The sequence below is a fragment of the Xenopus laevis genome, chromosome 9_10L (assembly GCF_017654675.1).
Source record: "Xenopus laevis strain J_2021 chromosome 9_10L, Xenopus_laevis_v10.1, whole genome shotgun sequence".
In the NCBI taxonomy this organism is placed as follows: Eukaryota; Metazoa; Chordata; class Amphibia; order Anura; family Pipidae; genus Xenopus; species Xenopus laevis.
In genome coordinates, this window is record NC_054387.1 from 99321140 (window position 1) to 99336233 (window position 15094).

The window sequence follows — 15094 nt, forward strand, 5'->3', positions numbered from 1 at the left end:
TGAAAAAAACTCAAATGTAAAAAAATTGAATCAGTGCATTGGGAGGTAAAACCTGAATACTCAAATTTATCGAGTTTTCAGTGAAAAAAAAACTTGAATCACTTGAAGTTATCATGTATGTGAACGCAAACCACTGAAAAAAAACCCAACATCATGGAGGTTATTAACATCTTCAAGTGGTTGAAGGGACTTCTGCTATCGACTTCTACATGACCTCGACAGGTTTTAGCTGGAGTATTTTCGGATTGAAGCTATTTCCTGCTTCAGGACATAATAAATAAAGTATTTTTTTAACCCGAAAAATTCGAGTTTTTGTGGAAACTACCCTCGAAAACTCGATTATTTTGGGGAAGAAACAACTTGACCTTTGATATTATGTACATTAATATTTTGAAGAGTAGATTTTTAGTGTCGGTATCACTTTAAAGTGTATGTTGCCTTGTACTGTAAGGAGAGCTTCCCTTTGAATAATTTTGTCCGGTATTCATCCAAATCTTTCACAAAGTATTCATACAAATACTAAAATAGTGGATTTGGTGCACCCCTACTTTAAAATATTGCTTAAAGCAAAAGAAAAGAAGAACTACGCATATATGGTTATAATGTCAGTAATTTAAATCTTGTAATGAAAAGCAAAAATAGTTTCCCTTCTTGAGTTCATTTAAAGGCAATAAATCATTGTACAAAAATAATTTTGTCATGTAAACAAAAATGCAGTTTTGTAACAAAACCACATGACCAAAAAAAAAAAGATTCTGTCTTCGTGAACTGGTGCTGATCGCACATGACTTAATAGTGCTGCTCCAGCAGAATTTTGTGCTGAAATCCATTTCTCAAAAGAGCAAACAGATTTATTTATATTCAATCTAGAAATCTGACATGGGGCTAGACATTTTGTCAATTTCCCAGCTGCCCCAAGTCATGTGACTTGTGCTCTGATAAACTTTAGTCACTCTTTACTGCTGTACTGCAAGTTAGAGTGATATCACCCCCTTCGCTTTCCCTCACCAGCAGCCAAACAAAAGAACAATGGGAAGGTAACCAGATAACAGTTCCCTAACACAAGATAACAGCTGCCTGGTAGAACTTAGAACAACACTCAATAGTAAAAACCCATGTCTCACTGAGACACATTCAGTTACATTGAGAAGGAAAAACAGCAGTCTGCCAGAAAGCATTTCTCTCCTAAAGTGCAGGCACAAGTCACATGACCAGGGGCAGCTGGGAAATTGACAAAATGTCTAGCCCCATGTCAGATTTCAAAATTGAATATAAAAAAATCTGTTTGCCCTTTTGAGAAATGGATTTCAGTGCAGAAGTCTGCTGGAGTAGCTGATGCGTTTTGAAAAAAACATGTTTTCTGATGACAGTTTCCCTTTAAGACTCAACTGTGTTTTAAAGAGCAGCTCTCAATATTGTTAAAAAAAAATCCTCTAAACAGTAATTCCTTTTTCATCAAACTGTTTCGCACAATATATATATATATATATATATATATATATATATATATATATATATATATATATATATATATATATATATATATATATATATATATATATATATATATATATATTGAATAATGTATTTGTGAATTCTTCAACATAACAAATGTGACTGGAAACACAGACTCTTGCTGTGAGTTATTTTGAGAATGTGCACTGATACAATTTGTATTTAAACAAATTGTTAGGAAGACATAATAAAGGCTATTTGTGAATAGGAACTATCAAGTATCCACTACTGTTTTGGTACATGCTTGTATTAATGCCAAAAAAGTCGGATGTAAACAGCTGTGTAAGTATGTAACACGTTTTACTAAAGAATTTTTTCTCTGCCTGAGCTTGTTCTATTGACTTAAATTGGAGGTGAAGTAAAATAAGTTGTAAATTTCCACAGTAAAACTAAAATGCACGCCCTAATAAATTATACACCCAGCAGAAGCATTGCAGTATGAACACTGAGTTATAAAATGTACAGTGTATACAAGTAATAGTAGCAGTAGCAGCACTATACAGATCATGACATACATATACCAGGAGCATGTGTTACCATTTGAGTTATGTGCATTCACAGAAGCTGGAAACAGTATGACCAGGTTTGGTCTGAATAAGATATTCAGATAAATTTCAGTTTCATGAAAAACTTTTGGCTTCTGTCTAAATATCATGTTATTTTAAAACATCAAGCTAGTAAACTAGATTTTATAACTGTTACATTTAAATGGCTGGTTCACCTTATTATGTTAAAGTTTGACCAGTTCTAAGCAAGTTTTCAATTTATCTTCATTATTTTTTATTTTTTTAATTATTTGCTTCCTCCTTCTGACTCTTTCCAAATTTCAAATTGGGATCACTAACCCATCTAAAAACAAATGCTCCGTGAGGCTATAGATTTGTTGTTTGCTTTTTATTACTCATCTTACTATCCAGGCCCTCTCCTATTCATATCAAAGCAATTCATGGTTGCTAGGGTAATTTGGACTCTAGTTACCAGTTTGCTGAAATTGCAAACTGTAGAGCTGCTGAATAAAAAGCTAAGTTATTTTGTAACCACAAATATAAAAAATGAAAACCAGCTGCAAATTGTCTCAGAATATCACTCTTTACACCATACTAAAAGTTAACTCAAAGATGTGCAACCCCTTTAAAAAAGGTTCTTGGTGCACAAAGGGGCATATAGATTATGCTGTGTAAAACAAAATTTGACAAAAAAAACTGGTGTAAAAAATTGTGTAAAATAAACTGTGAATTTATCAAGGTGTTTTATTTTACGCCATGCGAATGCCAGATTTGGCACCATTATTGGCACCCGCCTATTTTGTTTAAAATTGGTGAATGGTCACTTCCAAGTCAGGAGTTGACCTATTCGTCGAGAATAGAACTGTCCCGAGAAATTCAACACCATTTTATGCGCTTGACTAGATGCATTGATTATATGCGTATGTTTACTTTTTAATGTAACCAACTGTGATCTGAACCTCACTCCCTTCCTTACTTTTTTCTTTTTTTTGTTGTTGAAAAATAAAGCTTAAAAATTATTGTTGTCAATGGATGTAGAACACAACAACTTGTGTGTTTTATAAGTAATATACCTTTTATTAAAATGTTAGGCTGTTGTATATCACCTTGGAGTTTCATGACCAGTGTATAAACCGTCAACCTACACTCACTTTCCTGTCACATTCCTGTGAGTGGTTCAAACATTTTGGAAACATGATTACATGATATATTCGCTTTACATACTGTGGCACAACTAGGCATTCTGGCATCTTGATTAAACATAACAAGAATACAAAACAGTGCATTCAGCGTAAATGTCACTAAACATTGTCTGGGTCTGGAGTTCAAATTGGTTATTTTATTGGTTATAAAGAAGAACAGTGCATTCCTGCAGTACATACACATGTACAAACAGGGGCGGATTTACATAGCGGGCACCCCTAGGCACGCTGCCGTTTGTCTTCCCTATCCCCTTCCCCTTCATTTGTGCACATACACACATTTTCATCATTAGGTCTGGAGGACTGGTGATTGGCGCATTGGGAAATTTAAAAAATTATTGTATGTCATGAACAGCCCCAATGTGGGTGTGGTTGGGCTTCATGCCGCCCCCTAAAATCCTGCTGCCCTAGGCCCGGGCCTTGGTGACCTTTCCACAAATCTGGGCCTGTGTATAAAAAGGGCAGAGGCACCCTAGTATACATCAGCATCATTTACTTGCTCCTAGTTCTTCTCCTTTTTTGGCTGAATTTAGTTGTCACTTTAGTTTATGTGGTCTACTGAGAAGACATCCAGGAGCCAAGATCTGTCTAATAAAGCTTGCGGTAGAGTAGTTCATTCTTTGAAAATCTGATTGTAAAAATGCTTTATTCCAGCAGCCAAGTTCAGGGGTGGGGGCTAGTGTGGATCTGTCCTGAAAAGATTTTCTAGGTTCTGGTTCCTGAAATATGCTATAAAGAAATATGGATTCTACCGTTAAATGATTAATGCTGTGATATTTAATAAGAAGCAGATTCAGGATGTCTCGTGAGATTCAGTTGGAAAATGGCTCCTGCAGCTGTGCTGCATATTTCATTTCATAAGTTCTTGGAATTAAATTAAAAGTCATAATTATTTATTTAAGAAAAGGTCACTGACTGCTTGACTCGGCTCTCCTCTCCCACTTCACCCCCTCTATATACTATAGGAATATGTGAGGACACCAAGGGGAACATTTACTAAGCTCGAGTGAAAGATTAGAATGAAAAAAATGTCGAAATTCAACTTCGAATCGAAAGATTTGAACTAAAAATCGCTCGACTATTCGACCATTCGATAGTCAAAGTACTGTCTCTTTTAAAAAAAAAACTTTGACTACCTACTTCGCCACGTAAAACCCACTGAGCACCAATGTTAGCCTATGGGGAAGGTCCCCATAAGCTTTCTAAGCTTTTTGTGATTGAAGGAAAATCGTTCGATCGATGGATTAAAATCCTTCGAATCGTTGGATTCGAAGGATTTAATCGTTCGATTCAAAGGATTTAATCGTTCGATTCGAAGGATTTAATCGTTCGATTTCGAAGGATTTAATCGTTCGATTCGAAGGATTTAATCGTTCGTTTCGAAGGATTTAATCGTTCGATTCGAAGGATTTAATCGTTCGATTCGAAGGATTTAATCGTTCGATCGAAGGATTTAATCGGTCGATTCGAAGGATTTAATCGGTCGATTCGAAGGATTTAATCGTTCGATTCGAAGGATTTAATCGTTCGATTCGAAGGATTTAATCGTTCGATCGAAGGATTTAATCGTTCGATCGAAGGATTTTTCCTTCGATCGTTCAATCAAAGAATTTGTGGTACATCCTTCGACTTCGATATTCAAAGTCGAAGGATTTTACTTCGAGGGGTCGAATATCGAGGGTTATTAACCCTAGATATTCGACCAATAGTAAATGGGCCTCCAACAGTCAACAAATATAGCCTTCACAAGAAAGCAGGCTAGCTAGTTTTTATGCACCATCAACATTTTCCCAGTTAAAATGTATATAAAATATACCCAGTTTATGCAATGTTTATCTGAACTTCCAGATATAAATATAAATGTATTAGTTACATACCTGATTCAAGAGATCAAAAGAAAACCATGATACTTGCATGAGAAATTCCCTTAATCTCTTAGACGCACAATGCAATGCAACCCCACCCATACCTTGTCCCATTGGTAAGTGATGGATTCTGGGAATTGAAGTGCACCAACCACTATAAAAAGCAGAGGGGCTTTCAGTGCCAGAATCACTGCACAGTGGAACAAGGTGAGGGAGGCTTTGCATTTTGGCATAAGCTTAAGGGGGGATGGACATCTGGTGCCTGTGAACAGAGAAAGGTGATTATGATTTTCTTTTCAATCTATAAAATCAGGTATGTTTGTGTAGAATTAATACATTTTTATTAATTTATGGCTCAGATGGTGTTTATGCATCTTTTCTACAGAAACCCAAGTAAATGAGCTCATGTCAAAAAGGGGGTATATTTTCTCTTTAAAAGAGAAGGAAAGTTAAAATAACTGGGGGGCTGCTGCTCACAGAATTATCTTTAAAAATGGCTACAGTCTTCTCCTCCTGCATTTAATGAGGCCTAATTAGAAATACAAGACATTTGCACCAAGGAAGCCATATACCAAATGTTTGACAAAGCGAAGAACCGCTTAAAGTTTGAGTCTGGGGAAAATGGGAACATTTTCTTCAAATCTTAGGTAGTGAGGAAAGAGCGAAGATTAATAAATTCCTTTACTGTTATCTTGTTTTTATATACACAGTGACAAACTTTCTTGCAAAGTTTCTTTCTGTGATTTAAAACATGCAGCCCTCACCCATCAACCTTTACTAAAAATAATGTGCTGCAAGTTCATTGATTGCTAAAGATAATAGCGCTGACCTTGAATATGGAGCATAATTCCCTGCATAAAGTTTATATAATTCATTTTATGCACGTGAAATGTCAGACAAATCTGAAAAAATGGCAGGTAGCATTTTGTATGGAATAAAGATAAAACCTGAGGTCAAAGAGTAGTAAGACAAGTTTAGTGGATCCTTTGTTTGCTTGTGACTTGATCTGCTTTATGTAATTTATATGGTAAAATTTAGTTGATATTGCAAGATTAATCTTAAAACTATTTACTACTAAAGTATTTACTACTGGATATATATTATTGTGGCCAGCAAGTATTACTCCATTACATACCATGTTTATCTACTGTATGATTGTGAAGTGCTGTGTTGCCTGCCTCATACATTCGCTATACGCAGCAAAAGTGAAATCAACATTTTATGCCAACTAGCATAGTTTTTGACTGCCCTTATATGTGTAGGTATGTATTCCCCAGAGAAAGATTGAGTCAAACAAGGGAATTTGATTAGGTATTACAGATAGCCTAAGTAACACTGTTAAATGACTGGGATGGAGATATTAAAATGCCATAAATCATGATGATGTATATCTCTACATATTTTATCAGCATTGTGTGTGACATTACTCACTTGTCCAGCTTGTCTTTAGAGTACCATTTTTTTAGCTTTCTGATAAAGACTGATAGTTTTTCTGACAATACATAAATTAGTGAATTTGCAGAGTTACGTCCATTCGCCAGAGTGAAAATTCGCCTGCTGATAGAGTGCGAATGATCACTAGCGTCTGTCTCTTTCGTTTGCGAAGTTATGACTGCTCCCATTGGTGAAGTGCTTGAATGACGTCATGCTGGTGAATTTTCACCAGCGTTAGTCACTTCGCCCTTAAGTAAATGTGCCCCTTTGTCTTTGGCGCAAATAAATACTTTTTAACACATCTGAGTGCTGCAATGTGAATTTCTTGGATTACCGATCGATTGGTATGTTCTGTTGGTTTTAGGCCTGCACTTCGTACCTGGACTATTTTCTAAGTGACTAATCAGAGCCAGTTAGTAATCTTCTGCAGCTTTCCCTGGGAACTCTCTCAGCTGGCAAAAAAAGAAACGTAGGGATGATATGTTAGTCATTGCATAGAACGCTGCACCAAACCGTAGAATAAAAAGGCAGCCATCCACCCCACCAATGCCACATAAAACCAATTCAATGCTTGCAACACTGGCTTCCAATGAAATGGAAAATCAGCCATTATACCTTTTAAGAGGCAGATTTATCAAAGGTCGAAGTGAATTTTCGAATTAAAATTTTTAGGTGCTTCGACCATTGAATAGGCCAAATTCGACTTTGATTTGAATTGAAAAACGTAAAGAATGAACAGATAATTTATGTGACGCTACCAACACTTTATTTTCTATAACAATTTCTTTACATCATCTGAAAACACCTTTCCCACCAGCCCATAAAAGTGTATTTTGGAGTGTTATTTTTTTATGCCACATTGTATCTCGCATATGGAGAAAATTCAATCAAATTGAGACCCAGATTGACTTATCCGTTGCTATTTCTTGTACTAACTTTGGTTTTTATATTAGAGTGTAATGGTCGTATAAAAAAAAGCAAGACAACTGTAAAATAAATAGATGGTGGTTTCTTTTTTTTTCTTCTCATTTTCTATTTCTATAAATCCTAAAAAAATATATGGTTAGTGGCATGGTTTATGGGAAGTAAAAAGCAGCCTTTTAAAAATGTACCATAAACATAAATCAGTGGGATCTGAAAACTGTCATTCTTTTCGGAAGTCCAAGAAAATCAATGGAGACCCAAAGATTTGTTACTTACATTAATCTGTACAGATCAGCATCTTTATAATCAACGTTACCCAGGAGAATGGGCAGTTTTAATATGAACCAATTTGTTTTGGTTAACAAAAGTGAAGCCTTTTCAGCAAGATAACCAAACCATTCATTTTCCCTTTTTTCTGAGTTATAGTTATAACATGTTGTTATGGAGGAAATAAAATGAAAGTGATGCTGACATGTTCTATCAATGGCAGTATCGCTAAATCTATGGCAATATTAATAAATTTGACTCCCCCTGCCCAGTATTAACGCCAGGTTTAGACTCCTGAAATGCTAACTGAGTAATAAATGGATCTGTCATTTACACTGGGCTGGGCAATGCAGCTCTTTAATTTAGGAGTGTATGCAAGTATTTCAGACTGACGATTGTGTTGCCCCCCATCCCAACATGACTGACAGATCAGATGTTCTTCACTAATTTCAGGGTGTTGCGACTGGTCTGGCATTTATTCAAACACCCAGCCCTTCTCCTTTTATTGCTTTATCACTTTAAAATAGGACCTAAGTTATTCTTTAATACTCAGAAAAAATTAGAATAATGTTTTTTGCAAGCTTCATATGAATATAAACACTATTCCGATTTTTATTTTTTTAATCCATTTGATTTTGAAAAGTACATCTAGTTACCTTACTTATCCTGTAATCCGGAAAGCTCCCAATTACAGGAAGACCATCACCCACAGACTCAATTTTAGTGAAAATATTAACATTTTCCTTTTCTCTGTAATATTAAAACAGTACCGTGTACTCGATCCCAGCTAAGATATAGCGTATCCTTATAGGAGGCAAAATAATCCTATTAGGTTTATTTAATGTTTAAATCATTTTTTTAGTAGACATAAGGTTTGGAGATCCAAATTACAGAAAGATCCCTTATCCAGAAAACACCAGGTCCCGAGCATTCTGGATAACCTGTCCCATACCTGTATTACATTGTTATATGCCTGAAATATCAAGGTGAGGCATTTATTTTAAAAAATGATTTAAAAAAAATCATGAACATTTATGGAAAAGTGGTTTATATGTAGAACCACCCGTTTAAGGCTCAGTGAGTCATGTGACACATCACATTTCTAAGCATAGATTATTAAATCACTAATCTTTTATAAGAATGTATATTCTTTGACTAGTTATTCAGAATTTGTTGGGTAATATATAAATATATATATATATATATATATATATATATATATATATATATATATATATATATATATATATATATATATATATATATATATATACACACAGTTATATGTAAAATGATTCACATAAATCTTGCTTTTCCGGTGTCTGACATTTCATTTCCTGTCTTTCAACAGTCTGGAGAATTTTATAGCTTCAAAGATAGGAATAGTTGTAAGTTTGTTAGTTTCGAAGATAAAACATTGAAACTCATTTGTATTGTACTGATCTTTTACTGTCGTATACAAAACAATTAAGTGCTAAATTTTGTTCCGTTCACATATATTTAACAGAGGTGAAAACCTCTAATAATAAGCACCAAAAAACATTATATTAAGCCTATGCTATGTGGTGCATACTTCATCTCTAGCGGACACTTTCAAAAATTCGTATTAAAACAGCTCACCCGAAACAGGTGGTGGTCCGGATGCATCGCCCCAAGCCCGTAGCTATAGGTGAGTCAGTCCATAGAAAAAATTTGACGAGCACTCCATTCACCTGTTGGATTAAAAGAAGTAAATGTTTGTTTCAGCATATTAAAAGCATCCATTCCCTGATGCGTTTCGTATCTTCCGATACATAGTCATAGGTACCTATGACTATGTATCGGAAGTTACGAAACGCGTTACGAAGCTCTCCAGTTTGCTATTTCAGCATTCTGGTTGCTATGGTTCAAATTACCCCAGCAACTATGCACTGAATTAAACAAGAGACTGGAATATGAATAGGAGAGGGCCTGAATAGAAATGAGTAATATAAAGTGGCAATAACAATATATGTTTAGCCTTACAGAGAATTTACCTTTTAGATGGGGTCAGTGACATATATTTAAGCTTCAGGAGTTGTGTCACCTTGGCAATTTGTTGCTCCGCCCACATGTAACTGCACCATTCCCTATTCATGCGAGTGGCAATCTTGGAAATACCTGGATCAAAGTAGATAGAAACTTCAGATTATGTCACTAGCAATGACCTATATTTACTGTGGCCCCTCCCCAGGCCATATTGGCCAACAAACCAGTTTGGCCAGTGGCAACTCCAGTGACATTACCCCTTCATGTGTCATTATTTTGTTTCTGCGGTGCAGTGATGCAGAGCTTAATGCTTTATTGTTACTGTTGAGGTCACATACAATCAATCTATTTCAAGGAGTAATAAATTGGCCAGTAAAAACAAGACATGGGTTTGGCTAATTACTGAGATAGTTTATCTCTCCTCTGGGGTTTCTCGCTCGGAGTTCTTTGGAATCCTGTAAACAGCAGTAAAGAAATGCAATACAGTGTCTCATTGTACAGGTCCTTCAAAGCTTCTTGCGTAAACTGCTTTGTTTTAACAAAAGGTTAGATTCACCCCCCATTATAAGTAGAGGCTGTATTAAACATATTCTTTTAAATATGTTCCAAGTAAATGTTGTTTTTGGTATATATTCTGTGTGTGCTAGTGTTTTCTCTGGACATTAATGTGTAAATGAAACGGATCCGCACACACAACGATTAATGCAGTCGGGGATTATCCCCTTTTATTCAGCCACCAAACATCAACGTGGCTGAATAAAAGGGGATAATCCCCGACTGCATTAATTGTTGTGTGTGCGGATCCGTTTCATTTACACATTGGTTGCTAAGGGACCCGGCCGGGTCAACGGAAGGAACGCATCACCAGCTTGCAGGATTGGTGAACTACAGGTGTGCGGTAGGAGAATTACATTGTTCTCTGGACATTATACAGGTATGGGGCCTGTTATCCAGAATGCTCGGAAATGCTGTTTTTTTTTCGGATAACAGATCTTTTTTTGTAATTTGGATCTCCATACTACTAGAAAATCAAGTAAACCCTAAATAAATTACTTTCTTCAATAACGGGATATGAAGCACACCATCCTCCTGCTTTGCAAGCATTTTATTACAGCAGAAAAGTAACACAAGCTTTCGGGGAGAACCTTTCCTCAGGTGCATTAGACACTAAGTGAACCTCATGCATTTAGTACCACTTACATCATGTGACTAATCACCAGATTCATTAACCCCTTAACATCATGATACAAAAAGTCCTTATTCCATTGTCATACAGTCTCAATTCTTTTTAGGTGCATAATTCAATACCTGTAATAAATAAATAATTCATCTTGATTAAAAAACAGTTAATACATATTACAAATTCAAGCCTATCTCAAAGTCTTTTCATTATTCTGTAATAAAAAAACATTGTAAACTAAAACTTTCATTTAGTCCCATCGGCATATAGACAAGGGAAAACAGTAGGAGAAATATTATCAAAAAAGGTCCTAAAAAAGACAAGAATATGGGATTACTGGCACCTTTAAAAATGGTACATTTGGTTGTGGAGAATGTGCACATTGCAATGGGATAATAAGAGGGGAGACAATAGCACATCCTACAAAAGGCTCTCCCATTAGGATTAATGGGCACTTTACATGCAACAGAAAGGATCAGAGGAGGCAATATTTACGAAAACAGCAGAGAGGCAGTTTGGATAAAAAGATTAGACTCTCTTATGCCGATGGGACTAAATAAAAGAATTGAGACTGTATGACAATGGAATAAGGACTTTTTGTATCATGATGTTAAGGGGTTAATGAATTTGTCACATGATGTAAGGGGTACTGAATGCATGAGGTTCACTTAGTGTGTAATGCACCTGAGGTAACCGTTCTCCCCAAGTTACTTTTCCAATGTGATAAAATACTTTAAAGGCAAAGCTGGAGGATGGTGTGCTTCATATCCCGTTATTCAAGAAAGTGATTTGGTTGGCTTGGAGGTGGCTTTGGAGTGGATACACCCAGAAAAAAGTAAATGGTGTGCTAAAGAAAAAAAAGAGTATTGAAGCTTAAATAAACCCATTAGACTGGTTTTGCTTTCAATAAAGATTAATGTATATCTTAGTTTGGATCAAGTACAAGGTACTGGTTTATTATTACAGAGAAAAGGGAAATCAATTGGACTAATTTGGATTATTTGGATAAAATAGAGTCTACGGAAGACATTGTTATCTTTACAACAGGGACTGATTGTCACATGTGTTCCTCCTGTTATAACAATTTCTCTTTTGGAAACTAACTCGTACATTGTTTCCAGAGGAAACTTTGGCACACACTGATTACAGAGAATAATAAAAGAGAGGGTATGACTTTGTGGACATTTTGATCGGAATTGGCACAGCATGTGCTATTACATTTCACAAGAATTTTCTTTCAAAGAGTTTACACACTTCCAACAATCTATCACATTAATCAGTGAAAATAGCTGATTTTTTCACTTTTTTATGTTATTGAAGGTTATATTTCGAAGAGCAAAAAATTAATCAGTTTTATGGTCAGAGCCCATCCTTAGAAATCATTGGCCTACTCCAGGGTGCATGAGGTATTAACCCAATGTCCAGGTAGGCCTGGCCAAATCAGAAAAATGGGGCCCTAATTTTTCTTTTATAAAAATAGATGTCTAAAAAAAGCCATGCCAACTCTTGCTAAATTGCTACAATTTGCTCAAACCCTGCTCATTCCTTAAAATCCCTTTCAAGATCCTTAATTCTCAGGAGGAAAGTATTTCTAATTGCCCCCCCCCCACAACACTTCTGATGACAGCCCTGATTATTGGTACTGCTCCCTGAAGAATTCCAAGCAATAAAGTAAAATTCTGTAATTTCTGACCTTTCTTGATAACGGGTTTCCTGATAACGGATCCCATACCCGTACTACTAATGATCTATATGTATGCTTTTATGTTTGTCACCTTACACTGCAGTTGTATTGCTTCAAGAACTCTTGTATAATAGGTTCTAGTAAAGATATGATGCTGCTTTAGTGAAGTAGGTCAGAAGAAATGAGTGAAGGTAAGGAACGTGACAAATCAACATTCCTCCCAATGCAATGGAATAAGTTACATTTGAAATGCTGATCATTTCTCATAAGCCACCAACGGTTATGTGGAAACAGTATATTATTCTTTATTCTTGCCACACAATTGCATATTATGAAATACTGATCAATTCCACAGATATTTCCCATCACTGTAAACACTGGCTACTCCCATCCCAAGAAATAATCTGGGGAACAAAAGAGAAACTAGTGCTCTATGTCTCATGTCTTGTGAAATATGTGATTGCAAGACAGCTGGCCCCAATATTAACCAATCACAGTGAATTATGGGTACCTCGTACTTCACATGGCACTTATCTGAAGAGAAAAATCATTTTAACAGATTCTTAAAATGCACTTTTAAAGCAAAAGATCTGTAGCCAGAAAAACCTCTATTTATCATAAAACAAAGATTAGAAAGTAGTACAGTTAATTTAAGGGCTTTTATTTATTTTCTCAGAAAAAGGCCTTTTTCTAAGTATATTTAAGTTCTTTGAGGCTGTGTAGCCGCAAGCATTTACCTTTATTTGGGGGTGTGTGTGCTTTTTCTGAAAAATCTATTCCCAGAACCTCCCTGCTGGTTTGCAGAAAACCATCAAACTTTATAGGGATGGTTCACCTTTAAGTTACAGTTAGGCCATAAATCTTTGGACAGAGGCAACTTTTTTCTAATTTTGGTTCTGTACATTACCACAATGAATTTTAAATGACAACTCAGATGCAGTTGAACTGCAGACTTTCAGCTTTAATTCAGTGGATTGCATAAAAATGTGAGGAACTAAAGCCTTTTTTTTTTTTTAACACAATCACTTAATTTCAGGGGCTCAAAAGTCATTCCCTCTCCTATTTATTATATTTATCTATTTATTTATTAATATTCCAGTCTCTTATACAAATCAATGCATGGTTGCTAGGGTAATTTGGACCCTAACAACTAGATTGCCGAAACTGCAAACTGCCAGCAGATGTCCTCTCCACACATCCAATATTAATTGTGGAAAAACAGATGCCCCAGTAGCAGGACCGCCATCAGAAATCACAGGGCCCCATACAACAAAATTTCCTGGGCCCCCTGGGCTGTGCCCACCGCAAGCCCCACCTACAGGTCCGCCCTCCCCACCCCACAGGTCCGCCCCCCACCACACAGTAAAAAAAACAAAAAAAATATTGGTGGCTAGAGTTCCCACATGTTAATAAAAAATAAAAAGATATTGGTGGTCAGGGCCCCCCATAAAAAAACATTTGTGGCCAGGCCCCCCAATTAAAAAAATATTGGTGGCTAGGACCCCACATGAGAAAAAAAAATTGGTGGCCAAAATTGGTGGCCAGGGCCCCCACCAACACATTATAAGAAAATTGGTTGCCAGGGCCCCTTAAACGTCCATACCTTCCCGAAGTCAGCAGCTCTCAGAAAGATGGGGGGCCTGGCTAATCAAGTAAGTGTGGCGTGGCAGGGCCCCCCTTACCCTCGGGGCCCCCTACAACTCTCCCCCCTGTCCCCCCTGATGGCTGCCCTGCCCAGTAGCGGCGTATTTCTGCAGCAATGATGCAGTATTGATGAACTTTGAGTCACCATACTAATGGGCAGTAGTAGTAAAATGAGTGGAAGCATACATTTATACATGAATTCGATACCCTACAATGTAGCCTTAACAGTAGCCTTATGTCCAGATAGAATTATTGTTTATATTACCCTGATGCTGCTAGGGGGATTTGAGACTTTATTACATTTCTGTAGATGCTTTACCTTAGTACTGCCATTACCTCTTTGCTGGGAGTTTTGGCTCAGGGAGGCTTGGAAATATTTTCTACATACAAAACAGATTACTGCATTATACCATGCCTGAGCGTGGGACCTAAGTTGTCCCAAAAGCTCACACTTTGTAAGCTACTAAATTAAGCAATAAAAGTTATCACTTACTATATGTTTCTCTGTTTTGAGCTGTGGCTAAACCAGTACAACAGTGTATGCCGACACCGGAGAGGCAGGGGAATCTCAGAATTAATTACAGAATGGGGAGCTGCTGTGGTAGATTTTGGCTGTAGCATGAATGCAGTGCCTGGGTGAGGCCCTATCTGTTAGACTGCATCAGTTGGACATTGTCCATGGGCTGTCGCCACAGTCAGTTCTCATTCTATAATGTGCGGCTGTTGCATTTAGGACAGCAAAGTAGGAGATCACACATAAAAGGTAGGTGGATATGATATAGTTGTCTCCACTATATCAGCTGTATGTCTGTTCTAAATATCTACTAATGTCGCTCTCATGTTCCTCATCTCTTCCATTTTTCTTT

General features: G+C 36.5%; 1 protein-coding gene across 6 annotated transcripts in view; it reads left to right on the forward strand.

Annotated features, from left to right (window-relative positions):
* Positions 1 to 15094, forward strand: part of clec16a.L (C-type lectin domain family 16 member A L homeolog) — a 130655-nt gene that overhangs the window by 91761 nt on the left and 23800 nt on the right. The window lies entirely within an intron of this gene.